This window comes from Anolis sagrei, chromosome 6 (genome assembly GCF_037176765.1).
Source record: "Anolis sagrei isolate rAnoSag1 chromosome 6, rAnoSag1.mat, whole genome shotgun sequence".
In the NCBI taxonomy this organism is placed as follows: domain Eukaryota; kingdom Metazoa; phylum Chordata; class Lepidosauria; order Squamata; family Dactyloidae; genus Anolis; species Anolis sagrei.
Window position 1 is genome coordinate 27,597,430 of NC_090026.1, and position 12,428 is coordinate 27,609,857.

Consider the following 12,428-nt stretch of genomic DNA (forward strand, 5'->3'; position numbering starts at 1 on the left):
CCTGGTTTCCTGCAGCCTGCCAATGTATAGTTCCATAACTTCCATAACGCCATAACTTCCATAACGCCAAAAATTCCTTCTTTTCCCTAAGCACAATGCCAAGGACCAGATCTCTGTTTTCCATACAGCAGAACCTGACTCCCTGCACAAAATCTAAGACTCCAAAAGTGCACTTCTTCCTCTTCCCCTGAGAAAGAAGCCCCAAAGTGTCCAGAATCATGCTTTCCCATAGCATATCTGACACTCGCTGAATACACCATCTCTCCCCTTCCCATGGAGCAGAGCATGGCGGGTGGAACAGACTCCTCAGTCTGCCACCATTTGAGCATTATTAGACTGAGTCTTTTATAGGAATATTCTGTTGATGTAGTCTCAAAGTTGTAAATTAATGATAGACATCTTCCATCCTGGATCCATCTCCGTTTCCTGGCCAGATGTTGATCTTCTTGATTGGTGCTGATCTTATGTTGACTTCCTTCTTAACATAAGGAATGTTGCAAACATTTCCTTAACTTGAAAGAACCATTGTCACCGTTCTTATCAATTCTCATTAGCAGGTTTTGATCACAGTTCCAGCAAGCAGGTAGTTTGTCATTGCAGGCCTTAATATTATACTGGTGTTTCCAAAATTATTAACTCCAACCACACATCCTTCCTTTCTTCCATTCATTCCCATACATCATATTAAATTCATATTTGTCAAATCTGCACATTGAATTTCTTGTGACATTCCCACTCTTGCATATAGATTTCATTTTGAAATCTATATGCATCATATAGTAAAGTAACTTCTAATTTTTCAGTTGTATCAAAATCTCATTTTCTTAAACCGGAAATACATTTTCACAATTACAAGTAACAATATCATCATCATTACAGTTGAATGAACCATTATCACATGTAAACTTTGAAAACATTTCATCAATTATGTAAAAACCTTCATATGCACATCTAAAATCATGTTGTTCCCAAATGTTTCCTTCTTTGTTCATTTTCATTACATTTCCATAGCAAAACTTTATTTAATTTTATTTCTCATCAACAACTTTCAAATAGATCATATTTCTTTTGACTTCCCATGTTTGTAACCCATATACCATTTATACCATTTTTTGTTTTATTTCCTTTAAAAATCTATGTATCTGAACCCAAATTAAGGTATCCAAAATGTTTCATTTACTAAACCACTACTGTATCACGTTTCCCTTACATTTCCATAAGTTGTTTAATTAAAACCATAAAGAAACCACATTTTCCCATTTGTACGTTTCCCCAACATCAATGTAAACCTTTCAAATGTAAAGCCTTTATTTAACAGTAGAACTTCTTTCAACCTTAGATCAACTGTGTGTGTGTGTGATTTGAACCCATTTCCAACTTCATCCTGCACTGAATGAGCAAATTCTGTGACTCAGCATCCCCAAATTCCCAAACTGCTTTGTTGTTCCAGAAGTCTGAGACTGAGCTCTGGCCTCTGAAATAACTTGCAGCATTGCTTAATCCCATTAGCTGAATGTTTCTTTTCCGTTCCCCTTTAAACTCTTTAAAACTTATAAATCACAACTCTCTCTCTCTCTCTTCTCTCTCTCTCTCTCTCTCTATTGCTTAAAGTGATCTCAAATGGTGTCAATTCTATAGAACAGATACAGCCTGAAGCAGAAGCTGTCTTTAAAGCAGAGGTCTGGTTCACAGGCTCTCAGGCTGTGCATGTGTGTTTGTGTTTGTGTGTGTGTAGGGGCGGGGGGGGGGGGGGGGGCACGACTATAGTGTGAAAAAAAATGAACAAATTCTTATGCACACTGCACAGAAACATGAACGAACAATACAATGTTTAAAATGAAGAACAATTTGAACAATTTGAACCAACATAAACTTGCCAGTATTTCAATGGGAAGTGTGGGCCTGTTTTTGGTGAATTAGGATTGTTGTGGTTGTTTCCCTGCAAGTCGTTTCAGACTTAGTGCAACCCAAAGACTAAAGTTTAGGGCAGGGCCAGATAAATGACCTCGGAAGGCCACATTTGGCCCACAGGCCTTAGTTAGGGGACCTCTACTCTATACATATTTTGAAAAGCAGGATCTGCACAATAAAACTATACCAACTTGTGTCTCTCCAGATTCGCTTCCAAATTGACAAAAAATGCACAAAAGTCTCTTCCATCTGTTAAGGAAAATACATTTCAGGAGGAAACAGAAATTGGCAGGATGCAGCCGAGGTCGGTTCCTGGCAGACCCTCCCAGAGAGGCGGACACACCAGGCCACAGACAACCTCAAGGGCAACCAAAGACAGTTTATTCCATACTATGCATCAATTATAAACTATAAACGAGGGGGATGGGCAAATCGCACTCTCTCGCCCTCAGAGAAAGGCCATAGCAGACCTCTGCTGGAAACCTGCTTGAAAAGAGGCCGGAGTGCCCTACCAAGGGAAAATTTCTCAATGTGATGAGGTGGTTAGAGGATGAGCAATACTCTCTCAGCTTCAGAGGAAGGCCATGGCAAAGCCGTAGAGACTTGCACTTCATAATGACTGTGTGCTAACCGGTTGCTAGCTGGAGCAAATGATAGGGAGTGGGCGACACCCTATTAAAACAGTTCCACTGGCAGCCGATAAGTTTCCAGTCCCAATTCAAAGTGCAGGTTATCACTTACAAAGCCCTAAATGGTTCAGGTCCTGCCTATCTTCGCAACCGCATTTTCCCCTATGAACCGGCATAGATCCTAAGACCCGTCGCAAACTAGCCTCCTGCGGGAGCAAACTGTGCGAGCACGTCCATGATGTCATTTATTTATTTATTTATTTATTTGATGCACTTATTAACCGCCATTCTCAGCCCATAAGGGCGACTCATGGCGGTGTACAGTACACATAAAAGACAATTACAAAAAAGCCAGTTTCAACAACATATAAACTATACAACAATTACAGACTACACTAAACATCCGCTTCGTCTCTTAGTGGAATCATAGCCAGTCTCATATTCCTTGTTCCATTCCAGTTCTCATTACCGTATTGTTTAGCACTTAATTAAATGCCCTCTCGAACAGCCATGTCTTAAGGCTTTTTCGAAAGGACATGAGGGAAGGCGCCTGTCTGATGTGTGCAGGGAGAGTGTTCCACAGCCGGGGGGCCACCACCGAGAAGGCCCTCTCCCTCGTCCCCGCCAGCCGTGCCTGTGAGGCAGGCGGGATCGAGAGAAGGGCCTCCCCAGACGATCTCAAGGTCCTCGTGGGCTCGTAGGCCAAGATGCGGTCAGAAAGGTATTTTGGGCCGGAACCGTTTAGGGCTTTGTAGGCCAAAACCAGCACCTTGAATTGGGTCCGGTAGCAAATCGGCAGCCAGTGGAGCTGGGACAACAAGGGCGTTGTGTGCTCCCTGCCACCCGCTCCAGTTAGTAACATGGCTGTCGCGCGCTGAACCAGCTGAAGCTTCCGGGCCGTCTTCAAGGGCAGCCCCACGTAGAGAGCGTTGCAGTAGTCCAGGCGGGATGTGACAAGAGCGTGTACCACCGTGGCCAAGTCAGACTTCCCGAGATACGGGCGCAGCTGGCGCACGAGCCTGAGCTGTGCAAATGCTCCCCTGGTCACCGCTGAAACCTGGGGGTCCAGGCTCAACGATGAGTCCAGAGTCACACCCAAGCTGCGAACCTGCGCCTTCAAGGGGAGTGCGACCCCGTCCAGCACAGGCTGTAACCCTATACCCCGTTCGGCCTTGCGACTGACCAGGAGTACCTCTGTCTTGTCTGGATTTAGTTTCAGTTTGTTCGCCCTCATCCAGACCGTTACAGCGGCCAGGCACCGGTTCAGGACCTCGACAGCCTCCTTAGTAGCAGGTGGGAAGGAGTGACAGAGTTGGACATCATCTGCGTACAGATGACACCGCACCCCGAAACTCCGGATGATCTCACCCAGCGGCTTCATGTAGATATTAAACAGCATGGGGGACAGTATGGAACCCTGTGGCACCCCACAAGTCAAAGGTTGTAGTGCGGAACAGGAGTCCCCCAATAACACCTTCTGGGTGCGGCCCTCCAGAAATGACTGGAGCCACTGCAGAGCAGTGCCCCCAAGACCCATTTCCGCAAGGCGCCCCAGAAGGATACCGTGGTCGACGGTATCGAAGGCCGCTGAGAGGTCCAGGAGCACCAACAGGGACACACTCCCCCTGTCTAGCTCCCGGCGCAGATCATCCACTAAGGCGACCAAGACCGTCTCGGTACCATGCCCCGGTCTGAAACCAGACTGTGCCGGATCCAGATAATCCGTGTCTCTCAAGAATACCTGGAGTTGTGAGGCCACCACGCTTTCCATGACTTTGCCCAAGAAGGGGAGATTGGAAACAGGCCAAAAGTTGTCTAATTTAGTGGGGTCCAGTGATGGCTTCTTCAACAGCGGCTTTATGATAGCCTGTTTTAGGCTCGCTGGAATCTTGCCTTCCCGAAGGGAGGCATTCACCACCACTGTTACCCACTCAGCCAATCCCCCTCTGGCCTCCCTCAGAAGCCAGGATGGGCAGGGGTCTAGGATGGACGTGGTGGGCCTCATTCCTCCAAGTATCTTGTCCACATCCTCGGGTTTCACAAACTGAAAAGAATCCATCAAAATAGGACAAGCAGGTGCTCTTGTTACATTCTCGAAGTCTGCATCTAACGCGGCGTCCAGCCCAGAACGGATCAAGGCGACTTTGTCTGCAAAGAACCGAGCAAATGCTTCACAGCGCGCGACCGAATTGTCAGGGCTCCCACCTGCAGTGGTGGGAGTTAAAAGACCTCTGACAATCCGAAACAACTCCGCCGGACGGTTCTTTGCAGACGCAATAGTGGCCGCAAAGAAAGTTTTCTTTGCGGCCTTTATTGCCGCGGCATATGCCCTAAGAAAGGACACAAACCGTGCTCGGTTTGACTCGCTCGGATCTGAACGCCACACGCTCTCTAGTTCCCTCTTCCTTCGCTTCATCACTGCCAGCTCCTCAGTAAACCAAGGGGCTGGTTTAGCTCGGCTACTTGAGAGGGGACGTTCCGGAGCAATCATGTCAATAGCCCTGGCCATCTCCCCATTCCAGAGAGCCACCAAGGCTTCGACATGGTCACCTACCGAGGTGGCGGGAAAATCCCCAAGAGCCGTCAGGAATCCATTCGGATCCATCAGCCTCCTGGGGCGGACCATCTTAATAGGTCCTCCACCTTTGCAGAGGTTAGGGGGCGCAGTGAGCCTAAATCTGATCAGGAAGTGGTCGGTCCATGGCAACGGAGAGATGGACAACTCCTCCACACCGCCACCCTGTTCCCATCCCTGGCAGAAAACCAAATCCAATGTGTGTCCAGCACAGTGGGTGGGGCCAGATATTTGTTGGGACAGCCCCATGGTTGCCATGGCAGACATGAAGTCCTGAGCCGCACCTGTGAGGGTCGCCTCGGCATGGATGTTGAAGTCTCCCAGCACAAGGAGCTGTTGAGACTTCAACGCCAGGCTCGAGACCACCCCCGCTAGCTCAGGTAGGGAGACTGTAGTGCAGCGAGGTGGACGGTACACTAACAGAATCCCTATTCTGTCCCGGTCACCCACCCTCAGGTAGACGCTTTCAAAATTTGCGGTCTGCGGGATGGGGCACCTGGTCAGATGGATGGAATCTCTATAGACCACTGCGACCCCGCCTCCCCGCCCTCCGGATCTCGGTTGGTGCTGCATGGAGAAGCCCGGAGGACAAAGCTGGGTCAGATTTACTCCTCCAGCTTCATCCAACCAGGTCTCCGTGATGCACGCCAGATCTGCCCGCTCGTCCAGGATTAGGTCCTGGATCCAGGTCGTTTTTCCGTTGACAGATCTGGCGTTCAACAGCACCACCTTCAGTCCAGAGGGTCCGCTCACCTGGTTACACCAATTTACCTTAGGAGACCCAGTTGGAATTGTTAATGTTTTGGATAAATGGTCCGAATTTGGCCGAATTTGAGGTCTCCTTTTCCCGCATCTCCTCCTTCCCACCACGACCTCTATGGGGGCCCCTCGGCTAGTGGAACACCTCCCCTCCTCCATGCCGCAGTTCCTGACCAGGGTCTTAATCTCTATTTCATCAGATGTTTGAAATGTTGGCGTTTTTTCTTGCCAATTACTTTGGTCTTCTTTGTCCCCCCTCCCCTCCTCATTGTTCTTCACAGGCTCCAGCCCACTTCCTCCCCTGCTTCTTCCACCAGTCAATAGTATCAGAGACAGTATACATAGGAGGGTGGGGGACCACATGGATGGGAACAATACACTTCGGTAGATGGTAAATACAGATGGTAAACGTTCAACCGCAAAATAGGGTGGTCCCTAGAGTGCTAGAGTCTTAAGTGCAACAGTAGTAACAGTAGCAAAATCCACGGCTACAAGGGTAGTTCTTAAAGTGCAGGAACTTAAAGTGCGACAAGATATTAAAGTGCAACAAGCCCAAAACTTGGCCCTCAATGCTACTAAAGTGCGGCAGGGGGACTCGGGGAAGGGACATGAGACTGCGCCTCTCTCTCCGCCTCTTTCTCCGTGCCAGAGTGGTTTTTCCTTTGCTAGGGCAGCATTGCCAGCGTACTCTCGTTGTTGGCAGAATTCAAGTGCAGAGCTTAAACTCTGCACTTTAACCCCAGCCCTGGCCCTGTAACCTGTTTTTTGCAGAAGCCCATGCCCAGCCCTCTCTAATTTTGATCTGCCCACCATATTCCTGGTTCTGGTTATTGAGGTTGGATTTGATTTATTTTAATGGTGTTTTTATACTCTACTGTTTGAATTATTTAATTAGATTGCCATGTGTTTATTATGTTTTTCAATGTGTTTTAACTTAGTTAACTTTGTTGTTATTGGGCTTTGTTCCGCTTGTAAGCTGCCCAAAAGTCCATTCGGGGAGATGGTGGCAGGTCATAAAAACAAAATTGTTTCTGTTGTTGTTGCTGCTGTTGTTGTTATGAGTGTGGCTTAGAGGGCACAACCTCAGGCTCAGAGGAAGGGCCCCATGTCACAATGCCCCCCCCCTGCATCACAGCCAGTGCCCCTAACCCCCCTGCTCCCCAATGAGCCTCACTCTAGGCCTTTCTTATAGAGAGAGAGCAGGATGTCTGGAGAAGTTCCTTGTGTCAGGCGTCCCCTGTGGGCCCCCAGCCCACAAAGGCAGGAGGTTGTGGAGGAGAGGCGGGCCCTCCTCCAAGCACAAAAGGAGAGGGCCCAGGCCCCCCAAAAGCCCCTGCTCCTCAGGGCAAAAGAATTTGTTGCCCTTCCAGGGGGCAAAGAAAGACATGGCACCCCCTGCCTTCAGAAGTAGGGCCCCCTCCAACCTCTCCTGCTCCCCAGGAGGAGGGAGGCGGAGGGGGCCCTGCCCTGCCTGGGCCGCCGCTCGGAAGGAGATCATCGAAGCGGGGCCAGGGCAGGGAGGCGGCGGCCATGCCCACAGGGGCCTTTCTGGGCCCTCCTGGCGGGGAGGGAGGCGGAGGAGGGGGTGCTTCCAGTCATCCTCCTCCCCGTCCCTCCTCCCCACCCAGAAGCCAACACCTGGGGCCCAGAAACCCGCCCCCTCCTGCCACACATCTGCCGGCCCGCTGCCTTACCAACACCGCCCTGGACCCTGTCGTCAGCTCCCTCCAGGCTTTTCAGGTAAGTACACATGCACAGCACCCCCTGCTCTTCCCTTCCCCTTCCGTTGCCCCCCCCCCCCTTGCTGGTGGGGTTTGCCTTTTCACATGGAATGGGAGGGACCTTCCTTGCAGGTTAACTTTGTTGTTATTGGGCTTTGTTCCGTTTGTAAGATGCGCAAAGTCCATGTCACAATGCCCCTTGCCTGCATCACAGCCAGTGCCCCTAACCCCTCTGCCCCCCAGTGAGCCTCACTCTAGGCCTTTGGGAATAGAGAGTGAGGAGGATGGCAGAAGCTTGTCATGCCAGGCGCCCCCTGTGGGCCCCCAGCCCACGTAGGCAGGGGCATGTGGAGGAGAGGCGGGCCCAAAAGGAGGGGGCCCAGGCCCCCCAAAAGCTCCGCCTCCTCAGGAGCAAGGAGTTTGTTCCCCTTTTGGAGCCCCTTCCAGGGGGCATAGGAAGGCATGGGGCCCCCTGCCTCAAGAAGCAGGGGCCCCTCCAACCCCTCCTGCTCCCCAGGAGGAGGGAGGCAGAGGGGGCCCTGCCCTGCCTGGGCCGCCCCTCGGAAGGGGGTAATGGAAGTGGGGCCAGGGCAGAGAGGCGGCGGCCGTGCCCACAGGGGCGTCTCCGGGCCCTCCTGGAGGGGAAGGAGGCGGAGGAGTGGGTGCTTCCCGTCATCATTCTCCCCGCCCCCTCCTCCCCTCTCCCCCAGCCGGAAGCCAACACCTGGGGCCCGGAGACCCGCCGCCTCCTGCCACACATCCGCCGGCCTGTATCAACACCGCCCTTGACCCCGCCGTCAACTCCCACCAGGCTTTTCAGGTAAGTACACATGCACAGCACCCCCTGCTCTTCCCCTCCCCTATACAGCCATGGCAAACCTCTTTCTTTGCTTCTGCTTTTAATAAGGCTGTTCTAGTTTCCATGCGCCGGCAGCCTCCCGAGTCAACTGGGTTAAACTCCACGGCTCTGGCAGCAAGCTTGCAAGTCTGTTTCTTGGTAAACCTCCAATGACTTCTGTCAGACACTCAGGATTGGGCCCATAACCGTATTGTCAGAGTGAGACACCTGGGTCATGCACAGAGTACTTGAGGTTTCCAGATCAATTAACACATTGAAAAACATACATATAATATTTGCAATTATCCTGACAACCCCATGCAGAAGCAGGGCCCCCTCCAACCCCTCCTTCTCCCCAGAAGTGGGGCCAGGCCAGGGAGGCGGTGAATGTGCCCACAGGTGGCACTCCGGGCCCTCCTGTTGGGGAGGCGGAGGAGGGGGTGCTGCCAGTAATCCCCCTCCCTGCCCCCTCCTCCCCGCCCAGCAGCCAACATCTAGGGCCCGGAGACTCACCCCTACCTCCCAGACATCTGCCGGCCCGCCGCCTCTCCAACACTGCCCTGGATGCAAGCCAGGATTCATTCTCGGCTTTTCAGGTAAGCATGCATGCACAACACCACCTCCTCCCCCCCTCTCTCCCCTTGCTGATGGGGTTTGCTTTTTCACATGGAATGGGAAGAACCTTGCTTGGAGGGGCGGGGCTTGGCTCTATGCAAGTGGCAAGGGGAAAAGGGGGAGGAGCCTCACCTAAAGGTGTGGGGCTTCCTTTGAAGCAAGGAACAAGAGAATGGGAAGGGGGGAATCCCTTGGAAGGGGCGGGGCTTTGCTTTATACAAGTGTCAAGGTGAGGGGGCTCCTAACTCATGGAGGGTGGCTGCAGCGTGGAATATTGTGGAATTCTGAATAAAGGATGCTCAGGTTATACACTGCAGATAAAATTGATTTTTTTTTTTGCCTAGATTATGATTCTAGGGACCATGTAAACAGTATACAAATATATATTGTGATATACATATTTTGATAATTAAAATATTTTTGATAATTAAAATCAGAATGTAGAGGGTGGTCAGCTGGTGAAAAGCCCTCTCATGGGAAGGAGTGAGGAGAGAATAGAGTTCACTAGAGGGCACACAAGCACAGAAAAGGGAGGCAGCTGTCACTCTGTGCTCTTTTGACATTACAAGTTATACAAAATATATTAAAATGTCTTTTTTTCTGCAGTTGAACCAGAGGGATCGTCATCGCTCTCCTCCTGAAGAGAACATCCTGCTGGGCTCCTTCTCTGCCAGAGGGGTCGTCATCGTCGCCTCCTTCTCCTCCTGAGGAGAACATCCTGAGGTGCTCCTTCTGCGCTGGAGGGAGGCCTGGCTGCTCCCAGCGCCTTACCATCATCATTCCCCTCCTCCTCCTCCCCCTCCTGAACCAGGCTCGGCTTCTGTGAGAAAAAAAGAAAATACTTGTTCAGGCCTTGGTCAGCTTACGTGTTTCATGTTCTGTTTATGTATGTAAATAAATTTATTTATTTTTTTTAAAAAAGGAGAAACGGAGTCCCCATATTTTATACTGTATATCTTTTTTGTATGTTCCAGGGAGCACTCTTATCGCCAGAGTTGAAGTCTAACACTCAAGCCACTAAACCAGGGGTCCTCAAACTAAGGCCCAAGGGCCACATATGGCCCTCCAAGGTCATTTACCCGGCCCTCGCTCAGGGTCAACCTAAGTCTGAAACGACTTGAAAGCACACACCAACAACAATAATCTTTTCTCATCTGCCAAAAGCTGGTCACACTTCCCATTGAAATACTTATAAGTTTATATTTGTTAAAATTGTTTTTCATTTTAATTATTGTATTGTTTTTAATTGGGGTTTTTTTTTTTTTTTTTTTTTTTGCAGTACAAATAAGATAGGTGCAGTGTGCATAGGAATTCATTGTTTTTTCAAATTATAATCCGGCCCTCCAACAGTTTGAGGGAATGTGACCTGGACGCCTGCACTAAACCATGCTGGCTCATTGTATTGTCCGCTGAGTCCCAAGATGTATCCAGATTTCTTTTTTAAAAAAATTAACCCTTACCATGGGCTTTGCTTATTGCTTCATTTGAACAGCATTATAGAGAGTTTGATACCCTTATTTCAAGGTGATTGCTTGAAATTTTGGAGGCTGAGAGTGAATGCTGAGCAGCTTTCCCTCTTTAGCCTCACAGAACCTTTTCCCACAATCCCTGAACATTGGCCAAAGCCGCTTAGGCTTCTGGGTGTCGAAGTACAATGCTTGCCTCTTTGCTTTGCCAGATCTCCTCTGCTATTGGTCCCAACGTGCTCTTTGGTCGCAGCCAGAAAATGCTTGAACATCATGCACTCCATCAGAGTGGAATGTTTAAAAAAACATTCTGACTCCTGTTCTCACTCATCTATATAAAGTATATGAGAGGATGCTACTAAATCGATTAGGACCTACTATTGAACCCCAGCTTATTGTACAAGAAAGGTTTCAGATCAGGAAAAAACTATAGCCCAAATTCATAATCTGACTGAGCACATCAAGGAAGGATATGAGAAAGGTTGCATTACTGGAACAGTTTTTGTCGACCTTACAGCAGCCTATGACATGGTGAAACGTAGGAAAATGCTGCAGAAAGTCTACCATATTACCCAAGACTATGATTTTACAAAAACTATCCAGACTTCTAGAAAACGTAGCTTCTATGTGGAGTTTCAAGACTGGAAAAGTAGATGGAGGAAGCAAAATAATAGCTTACCCCAAGGCAGCATTCTTGCACCGACCTTGTTTAATATCTTCACTAACGATCAGCCACCACTCACAAAGAGCTTCATATATGCTGATGACCTTTGTCTAACAACACAAACAAAAGACTTTGAAACAGTCGAAATCCAACTTACTAATGCCTTGAAAGATCTCTCCAGCTATTTCAAAGATAACCACCTGAAACCTAATCTTGCCAAGACACAAGTGTGTGCTTTCCACCTACACAACTGCGAAGCCAACAGGAAATTGAAAGTCACCTGGGAAGGTCAAGGTTGTTTTCATCCTAAATATCTTGGTGTGACCTTAGATCGAACACTAGCATATAGGAAACACTGCTTGAACACCAAGCACAAAGTTGCTGCACGCAATAACAGCCTGTGGAAACTTACTGACAGCACATGGGGTACAGACCCAAAATTAGTAAGAACATCAACCCTAGCATTGTCTTACTCAACTACCAAGTATGCCTGCCCTGTTTGGCATAGGTTTGCCCATGCAAAGCAGGTGAACATAGCATTGAATGAAACATGCAGAATAATCACAGGATGTCTTAAACCTACACCTGTTGATAAACTCTACAAGTTAGCTAGCATTGCCCCCCCCCCCCCAAATGTGGAATGGGAAGTTGCTGCTAAATGTGAGAGAGAGAAAGGTTGAACACTGTGAAAGCCACCCACTGCATGGCTACCAGCCTCCTCCCAGTAGACTCAAATCAAGGAAAAGCTTTCTGAGAACTACCACTCCTTTTGGCGTCCCCTCAGCAACACCAAGGGTATCCCTCTGGGCAGCTAAACCAGGAAACCCCAACTGGATGCCCCCCCCCCCCAGCGAGGGTCTTCTTCTAGGGGCAAACCAAGAATGGGCCACTTGGAAGTCCCTGAACAGATTCAGAAGTGGAGTGGGCAGATCAAATGACAACCTGGCAAAATGGCACTACCTAAAAAAAATCCCAAACCTTGTGTGACTGTGGAGCAGAACAGACAACTCTACATCTGTATGCTTGTCCAGTATGCCCTGCCTCATGTACAGAGGAAGAATTGTTGGAGGCTACAGACAATGCCATTTGTTGCGGTTTGTTAGTTTTTATATTGAAATTACACAGCAGTCTTCCCAGCTCCAGGCCCCAAGCTGAAGTACACAGAGTATAAAAGAAAAATGTCTTTACTCTGGAGTAGTTAATACATGTAGCTTTATAAAGAAAAATACAGTAGCCTTGAAAACACATTG